This window comes from Beta vulgaris, chromosome 4 (genome assembly GCF_026745355.1).
Source record: "Beta vulgaris subsp. vulgaris cultivar EL10 chromosome 4, EL10.2, whole genome shotgun sequence".
Classification (NCBI taxonomy): domain Eukaryota; kingdom Viridiplantae; phylum Streptophyta; class Magnoliopsida; order Caryophyllales; family Amaranthaceae; genus Beta; species Beta vulgaris.
Window position 1 is genome coordinate 14308618 of NC_079205.1, and position 10996 is coordinate 14319613.

Consider the following 10996-nt stretch of genomic DNA (forward strand, 5'->3'; position numbering starts at 1 on the left):
TTATTTCAAAAGTGATCTCTTTTAATTTTTAGTAAGACGGTCTTATACAAAACTTACTATAAAACTCAAGACTTCCTAAAGAAAAAATGACTCATACCTAACTATAAGTCATTGTCTTTTATAAGTCTCAACTATTGATTATTCTCTGAGCGAATTAAAATCACAATAGTTGATATTTCGATCATATGCAAACGCTTACAAGTAGTTTAGACCCTATTAAAAATTACGACAACTGAAACTTAGGTTCTACAGAGAAGAATCAATATTTGGGACCTATATATTAGACAATAGTCCATAATTGAGACCCATAATGTCAATTTTTCCAGATATATATAAAGAAAAATTGACAAGGATAGTTCCAACTATGGTTCCCCTGACAAAAATAGTCTCAACTTCAGCTTAACATTGAGTAACTCTAATTTTGGGAAGTATTTTACACATGTGGTACAAGTAGACAAGTGACTTGCTCGGAAAAAAAAAATAATCCCATTATTTACCCATTTAACTTTTTTTTTTACCGGTTTCTTCTTCCTCCTCTTTTCGACTTTCTCTTAGCTTTCTCCTTCCTTCCATGCCACTAAATCCTCTTCCCCCTCGCTGCCACCCCCACAACCCCCTTTCTCCAGCCACCCCGAAACACCCCCTCTCCTCCTATGCCACCCTCCAATTCCTCTTCCAGTCTTCACTCTCCCTTGCCACCCTTTCCCCTGCCGAGAAGTAGCAACGAGAATTGAGGGAGGCGGGTTGTAGGGTGTGCAAGGTGGGAGAAGGGCTTGGCAGTGGTAGGCGATATCAGGAGTAGGGATGGCAATGGGGTGAGTTTGGGACCAGTCCACCTGGACCAGACCCAGACCCGTTTAATTTTTTACAGCCCCAAATCTGTTCGGTCTAGATTTTTCAGATCCAAATTCACTGGGTCTAACAGATTCTAAACGGGTCCTCTTAATTTTTAACTTTTCATCACATTTTTTAATATATATAATTGATGAATTTTGCCCTAATATATACAGATCCTGCATCCATACTTAAAGCATTATCTAAATAAAATTTTAAAAATTCAGTCATAAAATCTTTACAACACTAACGAGTTCACAAAATCACAACTCATAAAACCTTAGAATTTAGGTAAAAAAATATTCTAATATCTAAACGGGTCTGCTGGTCGGGTTTGTATCTAGCATATGTGGACCCGAATTCGGACCCAGACCCGATCCAAAACCATTGTGTCTAAAATTTCTAGACCCAAGGGTCGGGTCGAAGACCAATTGCCATCTCTAGCACTAGTAGAATAAATGCTCATTGCTGCAGTTAAAAAGTGGCCTATTGCTGCAGTTTTGGGAGCGCAGCAATAGGTAATAATTATATTGCTGCAGTTTCAAGGCCAAACCGCGGCAATATGTGTTTTTTAAATATTAAAAATACAGGTTTATTGCTGTGGTTTCTTCCCAAAATCGCAGCAATATAGGCACGGCAGGTAAATTTTTTTTTCCAATTACTCAAGGCGTGAATTGTTGGGAGTTATAATACACTTATAATATAAACATTTTTAAATCCAAGGAGGCTATTGCAGTACAATAACATCACAAAAGTAACTAAACCAAACTACTATATATATATATTCAATAAAAATAATATTTTACAAACCCTAATTACAAAATAAAAAAAAATATAAACAGACTAATACAAAAAAATTTAAAAGAAACCAAAAAGAAAAAAATAGAGATACACAAAAATCTAAAATAAACCAGAATTACAGAATTAAAAAAAAATTAAATTAAAAAAAGGGAAAATATCAGATCTCCACCACCACCGCGCGACCCGTTACCAGCGCCGAATTCGACCACTACGAAGGAGAGGGGAGAGAACGCGAAACCTTCGAACAATTTCCACCGCCGATATCGACCACCGCCGACATCGACAACCGCACAACGAAGCCGATCTATTTCGAACAATTTCCGACGAGACGAAACTGAAATTTGTGCAAAACTTTCGAGATCTTTGAGAGACGAAAGTAAGAGACGAAAAAGGAGGAGCAAAAGTGTAATGTTGAGATCTATGAACGCGAAGCAGTTTCTGACGGCGGCGAAGGAGAGAGAATGTTGTTCGGTGATGATGGCGACGAGGTAAAGGAGAGAGAGAGAGGCGCCTGAGAGATGGAAGGAGTGAGGCGTGAGATGAGAGGAGAGAGAGAGGAGAGAGAGGCACCTGAGAGATGAAAGGAGTGAGAGGCGTGAGATGAAAAAAAACCCTAAGTGACAAGCCACGCCTTCATATATTTTTCTTAAATTTTTTTAATGATATTGCTGTGGTTTTTGTCAAAAACCGCAGTAATATGTCTGGTTAAATAGTCAACTTTTTCAAAAAAATTTCTACTAACACTATACTGATGCGGTTTTAAGCCGAAACCGCATCAATATCTTTATTTCATATTTTACCTTTTTTTTTTACGTGATATATTGTTGCGTATGGGTAAAACTGCAGCAATACCACCGCAACAATAAACAATTATTCTACTAGTGTAGTTAGGAGGCCGGTGGTTGACATTGGGAGTGGTGGTTCTAGTAATTACAGGAAGACAGTGGAAATGGAAAACTTATAAATTTTATTGAGTTTAATTTGGTGATTTTGATTGTTGATTTGAACAAATTCTATATTATTTATAGGGTTATGTTATATACAGCCCTTAAATGATTATATCGAGACAAACCAAACAAGATATAATGTTTTCCTAAGCAAATTCCTAAGGGCATTAATCTATGTAATAAACGAAATTTAGTTGTAAATTTATGACAAAAGTTTGCATTAATCAATGTAATAAATGACCAGTTAATGCTTATTTTTTCCATTTTTTAGCTTTTTATATGTAGCCCTTATTTATATAGTCATTGGCTACCATTAAAGTTATTCATGAGCTCAGCTTGAAGCTTCCATGGTTATTGGAATTTTGTAATGTCAAATGAAGGTTCAATGAGAAAGAAGAAACAAGAATTATGGTAGCTAAAGAAACATGGACATGAGAAATTCGGTTGAAGCCTAAAATCTTGGTTTCTTGATTCAATGTATTTGAGTTGTTTTGGAGTAATTGGCAAGAAAACCATGGTTTTCATGCAGGAGAGACAGAAGAGAATAATGGGGTTGTAGGGGAGACGAAAGAGGAGGATGGAGGGGTGTTTCGAGGTGTCAATGGAGGGGGTTCTGGGGGTGGAAAGGGAGGGGGTGGTAAAGAGGGGGGAGAGGAATTGGTGGCAGGTTAGGAAGGCTGGAAGAAATAGGAGGAGGAGGAAAAAGATAGGAAAAAAAAGTTAACAACCAAGTTTACCTATTTTAACTTTATCGAACTACCAATGTAAACAAGGGGGGTCAAAGTTGGGAGTTGTGACTATTTAATACTTTCTCTGTCCCAAAATATAGTTTTTATTTCCCTTTTTCATGGTAATTTATACAAGTAGAATCTAAGAGAAATATTAAAGATTTTTTGTTTATTTAAATAAATGTTGTACGGAAAAAGATGATTTTAGGAGAGAGAATGGAGAATAATTGGTGAAAAAGCATTAATTATAACATTTTGGTTGAATAAACAAAATTTAAGAAGCAAATAAATGATGGGACACGGTTTTTCTAGATAAATTACGAAAAAATTGTGGAACCAAATATGGAAATGGATCTATATTTTGGGACACCCAAAATAAAAATGGGAACTATATTTTGAGACGGAGTATTGAATTGAAGTTTGGACTACTTTCATCAGGGGAGTATGTAGGCACTGTTCTTAGTTTTCCCAATAACATACTATATACTTTTGTTTCTAATAGTTATACTTTACCTTTTCTACGGTTGTCAATTAATGTAAAGGGTTGAATATTAATATCTCTAAATTTGTATTCGTAAAACTTATAAAAAGTTGATATTACAAAAATACATATCGAGACAAACCAAACAAGATATAATATTTTTCATATCCTTTAATCACAAATGATAGTCAAACATATATTTGCTAATTGTGTCAAAACTGAAAGTGTAACTATTAAAAAGAAAAAAGAGGGAGTACTAACTATTTCCTAGTCCGACGTTCCTGAATAAATATATGTAAGGCACACGAATTAAGGAAATGACAGATTCAGAGAGAAACAAAAGATGCACTAGTTTATGAAAGAGAAAATTAGGGGAAAAGTAAATGCAAAGATAACTTCTTGGAGAAATAAAATGTACTCCCTCTGTCCATAGTCATAATATAATCCCTGTTTCCTTTTTGTATGATATCAAAGGTATACCTTTGAGTTTTGACCTTCAATATCTTCAATTTGTAATAATAAAAAATATAAAAAGTTAATATTGTGATAGTACAGATTGAGGCGAGCCTAACAAGATCATACGTGAGTATGTTTTTTTTTGTATATATTAATGAGAATATATTAGACCTTTTAAAAGTTGGAGATGATACATTATTCCTTTCAATAGTGGTCTGAGTCACAAATCCATGAAATTCACTGTTCATTTCCGTTGCACGTGCACCTCGCGTGATGGGGCAAGCTTCAGGCCCACGCGTCCTTCACGTGATTACCAGATGTGGCCAATTCCGTGAGAGCCACAAGTTCTCTTACTCTCTCTCTCTTCTCCTTCTCTCCTCTCTCCTCTCTCCTCTTCTTCAGGTATTCTTCACGTATATCTTCAATGCGTCAATTTCCTCCAAATTTTTACTAGTAATTCTTTCCTTACTATTATATTGATTTCTTTGATGATTTTTGGGTGAAGTTGATCTGAAATTGAGGATTTTTACGGTTGATCGTGTAATTAGGGTTTGGGTTTTGGAATTTTTGCAAAGAACTATGTAATTTGGGAGATCAACAAATACCGGACATTTGATCCTCTTGGTTTCTTCATCTTCATCTCGACTGTTGACGTATTGATTGAATAATTCGACATCGAAAGCTTGCCCGCCCGCCGGTGGTGGTCAAGATGGAGAAGCAATCCTCACCAACGGCGTTCTTCGTAATGAATTATGGAGGTACCTCCTCTCCCCTCCTTTTTTCTCCTTTTACCTTCTTTTTCTGTCTCTCTTTTTCTTCTATTTTCTCATTTTCTTCCCCATTTTTTCTCTCTCCAAAACCAAATCTACTTGCTTTAGGTTATGGTTTTCGTCATTTTATCATTGATTATTCCGTTTTCTGCAAATTCTGGTTCATACTCTCTCCTTCTCTTCATTTCTAACCTGATCATCAAATTTTATCTCATGTGAAGCTAACCTAATTTGTTTTATCAAAATAACAATCATTCAACCTCACTACCCAGCAGAAAATATTTTTGTGACAAATAGTAAAAGTGAAAATTTAATTGCAGACAAGTTATCTGTACAAGTGTGGGAAATAATTGTGTTAACCTGACATTCAATATATATAGTGTTTACAATACAGACATATGACTATAAAAGTACCATTCTACCCTTTACAATATAATATTACCCCTTTACATATAATATTATCCAATACATCCCCTCAATCTTTACGGGGCGAAACAACGGATAGATTGGTACGATGTTTAGTAAACAAGTCAGTAGATAGGCCTTTAGTAAAAATGTCTGCAACCTGAGACTGTGTAGGAACATGTCGAACAAAAAGACCTCCCTTGGCAACCATTTCTCGAACAAAGTGATAGTCAACATCGATATGTTTGCTACGATCATGATGAACTGGATTAGCAGTGAGATAAGTAGCAGAGACATTGTCACAATAGACAATCACAAGACGATGGAGAAAATGGCCAATGTCAGCAATAAGTTGCTTGAGCCAAATAGTTTCTGCAGCTGTGTAGGCAACTGCCCTGTATTCAGCTTTAGTGGAGGATTTGGAGACACTAGGTTGCTTTTTAGAACACCAGGAAATTAAATTCTTCCCAAGAAAAACAGCTTATCCAGTAGTAGAACGCCGTATGTCAAGACATCCTGCCCAATCTGCATCAGAATAGGCAATAACAACAGTAGGAGAATTGCTACTATATAAATAAAGTCCATAATTCAGAGTGCTCTGCAGATATCTGAAAATTCTTTCCACAGCATGAAGGTGAGTAGTACGAGGAGCATGCATAAACTGAGACACCATACTAACAGCATAAGCAATATCAGGACGAGTCATAGGTAAGTACTGCAATGCACCGACCATACTACGATAATATATGGGATCAGCAAGAAGTTCTCCATCAAGCAGAGACAATGTTACTCTAGAGACAACAGGAGTGGTAACTGGTTTAACAATATGAAGATGAAATTTACGAAGTAAATCAGAAACATACTTATGTTGGGACAAAAATAAACCAGGGGGGTACGCACAACCTGCACACCTAAGAAATAATGAAGATCCCCTAAATCCTTCATAGTAAATTGAGAAGAAAGGACAGATATGAATTTGGCAACAAGAGGAGGACTACTACCAGTAAGGACAATGTCATCAACATATAATAGAAGAATAAGGAGATGACCATGATATTTGAGAGTGAAAATAGAAGTGTCACAACTGCTGCACTTGAAACCAATAGATAAAAGAAAGTTGCTAAACTTGGAGAACCAGGCTCTAGGAGGCTGTTTCAAACCATAAATGGACTTACGAAGACGACAAATATGAGTAGGTTTAGATGGATGAATAAACCCGGAGGTTGACGCATATAAACCTCTTCATTAAGAAAACCATGAAGAAACATATTTTTGACATCTAACTGGCGAATAGACCATTTAAGAGAAACATCAATAGTAAGAACCAAGCGAACAGTAGTAGGTTTAACAACAGGACTAAAGGTTTCAAAGTAATCAATACCTGCCTGCTGGTGATTGCCAAAAACAACAAGTCTGGCTTTGAAACGCTCCACAGAACCGTCAGAATGATATTTAATCTTGTAAACCCACTTACAACCAAGTAGATTCTTATCATAGTTGCGAGATACCAACTCCCATGTGTCATTTTTAATCAAAGCATTATATTCATCTAACATAGCTTGACGCCAATGTGAGTCTTTAGAAGCTTGTTTGAAATTAGTAGGTTCAGACTCAACAATTTCAGTATTTAAGTTCATTAAGACACGTGGTTTAGACACTCCATCTTTAAGACGAGTAACCAAGGGGTGATGGTTCACAACTAGGGGAGCTGGACAAGGGGAGAGATCGGGAGACATCAGACTAGAAGGCGAGGAATGGGGAGAGGCAATGGGGGGAGACTCGTGTCGAGGGGACACGGGGGACGAAGCCGTCGCACTGGGCGAGCCAGCAAGAGCCGTCGAGGCTGCTGGGCGAGCTGGCGAGGTGACGGGAGAAGACGGCCCAGCGAGCCGAGGCTCGGTAGAGGACGAGGCCTGCGGTCCAGCAAGCGGGTGAGAAGTGGAAGCTGGCGTGGGCGGAGAGGAGGCCCGAGGGCTTGCAGAGGCCACACTAGGCGTAGGCGAAAGAAACTCAGGGTCAGGAGACACAACGCGAGGCGAGGGGGATGGAACAGCAGACACACTAGCAACGTTAGTCAAATTCCAGTCAACAATGAAAACCAAATGGGAACTATACGGGAATTTCACGCTGAGCCAACAAGAGCACGGTACGAAAATTTATGTTCATGAAACAAGGCATGACGACTAGTGTAGACTTTTTGGGTAGTAGGATCAGAACATCGATACCCTTTATATTCCAATGCATATCCAATAAAAATACAAGTTTTAGATTTAGGTTGCAGTTTGTGATTTTTAGAGTTCAGAAACAAAGAAAAGCATTTACATCCAAATGTTTTCAAAAATTGATAGGAAGGGGGACGATGAAATAATTTTTCAAAAGGAGAAACACCCCCTAAAACCGACCTGGGTAATCGATTGATAGTGTAAGTGGCAGTATATGATGCATCAGCCCAAAATTCCGCAGGAAAGTCAGAATGAATAATCATAGTACGAGCCGGCCATTTCAATGATATGACGATGTTAGCGTTCTGCAACACCGTTTTGAGTTGGAGTATGGGGACAAGATTTTTGAAAAATAATACCATTGTCAGAAAAATGTTGAAGAAGAGGAGAATTATCAAATTCCCTTCCCCCATCACTTTGAAATATTTTAATTTTGCAATTAAAAAGATTTTCAACCATCTTTTGAAACATAAGGAATTTTGAATAAGCTTTCGATTTTCGACGTAAAGGATAAATCCAGGAATAGCGCAAAAAATCATCAACAAACACAACATAATAGCGAAATAACTTATTTGACAAAACTAGAGATTGCCAAAGATCACTATGAAATTTATATAATGGATATGTAGAAATATGTTCAACAGAATCAAAAGGTAAACGATGTATCTTTCCTAGCTTACATCCTACACAATCATCATGAAATTTAGAGGTACATGGTGTATTTATTTGAACATAAAGTTCCTAAAATGCTAGAAGATGTATGACCCAGACGAGCATGCCACACGTCCACCGACTCCTTAATGGCTAGGAAAGCAGGAACTGAAGGCTCAGGAGGGACAATGCTGGGCTGAAGAGGGTAGACACCTTGCTTACTGGTTCCCTGAAGCAGAACTTCCCCCCATTATCTAGTCCTTACTCCTTAACATATACAGAATTTTTATCAAAACTCACAACACAATCATTTTCATGACACAATTTGTTAACTGATAATAAATTATGTTTTAAATTAGGGACATGACAGACAGATGATAACTGGAGAGGATGACTTGCAGTTTTTAAAGTTAATTTTCCAGTACTTTCAATAGGGAGTAAGGTACCATTACCAACTACAACAGAACACAAAACTAGACCCAGTATAAGGAGTTTTAGTAGAAAACATACCATCCTGAGGAGTCATGTGAGATGCAGCTCCCGAATCTGGGTACCAGACCGAGTCATTAGCTTCACCACCAATAGACAGTGCAGCTAAGGCTCGAGTGACACTTTCAGAAGAGAAGGGAACAAAGCTGGAATTGAAACGTTGAGGACAATAGGCAGCTTGGTGACCTGGAAACCAACATAAACCACATGTGTCGGAAGTAGGGGTAGAGGTAACATTGTTACTACTTGATGAATTACTCCCTGCAGACGACAAATTATTAGTAATATAATCTAGGCAATGCATACTGAAGGGTGACAAGTTAGAATATTTACTCATACCATTTGAGCGTCCCCGATTACCATTGTTGTTGTTGTTTCCTCCAGAGCCACGATTATTATTGTTTCCTCCATTCCCACCATTATTACCCCGAGCATTCTGATTATTGTTGCCCCCACGATTATTATTACCACCTCTGTTTCTGTTATTCCTTCCTTGATTTCTCCCTCCAGAACTAGTCTGCGAGGAGGAACTTGATCCAGTACCAGTAGATTTAACGGCAAGTAAGGCATGATGGGATGAGGGATCAGATGCATCCTTAGAATTTAACAATCTCTGCTCATGCGGTAACAACTTCGGACGCAAATCATCAAAACTAATCGGAAATAGATAATGCAGAAGAGTAGTAGTGACTATATGATCATACTCAGAAACACGATCTAGGCCAAACAGAGTATACTGCACTAAGTCCTGGTTCGAAACAGGACACTGAATAACAGTAAGGGAATCAACAATCACCTTAATTTTCCGTAAATACCCATCCATTGTTTGAGAAGCAGTCTTTTCAATACGAGTTAAACGACCCTTTAATATCATAGACCTAACCATACTAGCATGCATAAATCTAGTTTGTAAACGCGTCCAAATTTCTACAGAAGTAGATAAATCATGTACATCCACAAAAACATCCCTAGACAATGTGGCAAAAATCCATGATTTTATTTGTTGATCACATGTAAATATTCATAAAAGTGAGGATTGAGAATTGTAATGCCATTATCATCAAGAAGAGTAGCAGGAGGAATAAGAGCAGAACCATCAACCATACCAAGCAGTTGATGTGAAAGTAATAAACAAGTAATCTGAGTTTTCCATAGTAAATAATCTTCAGGGGAAGAGAGGGTGATAGTAACCAGATTACTTAGATTAGGGGTAGATATTTGCAGCATAGCAAAAACGGAAGAAGATGATGGCAGAGAAAACATGTTACCAAAACCGTCGGTGGTCGGCGACGCATGAGCATGGGGAAAACCCGGCTGAAACCTAGGAGGTGTGCGCGATGAGGAGGCGGGTGAGCCGACTGGCTACAAGGCGGGGGAGAAGCCATGTAGGGGCGCCAGGGAGGCGCGCGGGGCAGTCGTCGGTGGGGTCGTGAAGTACGACGAGTACGTCGACGGAGAAGCCGAGTAGGAACCAGCAGCAAACAGAGGCTGCAAAACTAAAAAAAAGCAGTATAGTGCTGCTGGCCAGAGATACCGGGGATGGCCGGTGAGGCGGCGGCCGGAGCCGACGAGGCCAGCAGGGTGGCGGAGAGAACAACCGACAAGGGCTGCGAAGCAGCGGGATTAGCGGAAGCAGGCTGGAGTTCCATGGCCAGGAAAGAGAAGAGCGTAAAATAATTGATGGGAAAAAAAACTTCCTTTTTACGTGGAAAAGAATATTGGCTGAAAAAAAAAATCTTTTAGGAACTCCCTGGCTGTGATACAATGTACAAGTGTGGGAAATAATTGTATTAACCTGTTGTAGGTTAACCTGGCATTCAATATATATAGTGTTTACAATACAGACTTATGACTATGAAAGTACCATTCTACCCTTTACAATATAATATTATCCCTTTACATCTAATATTATCCAATCTTATCTTTACCTCATTTTTGTCCTCCTGTCCACTGTCTACAGATAAACTTTGACATCTAAGGTATTAAAAGTTAAAAAAAACAGTGTATAGCTAATCAAGTGTGAGACATGTTCTTCCATATGCTTCTAATTGCTAACTTCTCTTGCGATTCTTCCTCCTACACTGCATATTTATCAAAATAACAATCATTCAACCTACCTCACTACCCAGCAGAAAATGTTTCTATGACAAATAGTAAAAGTGAAAATTTAATTGCAGACACTTTACCTCATTTTTGTCCTCTTGTCCCTCTT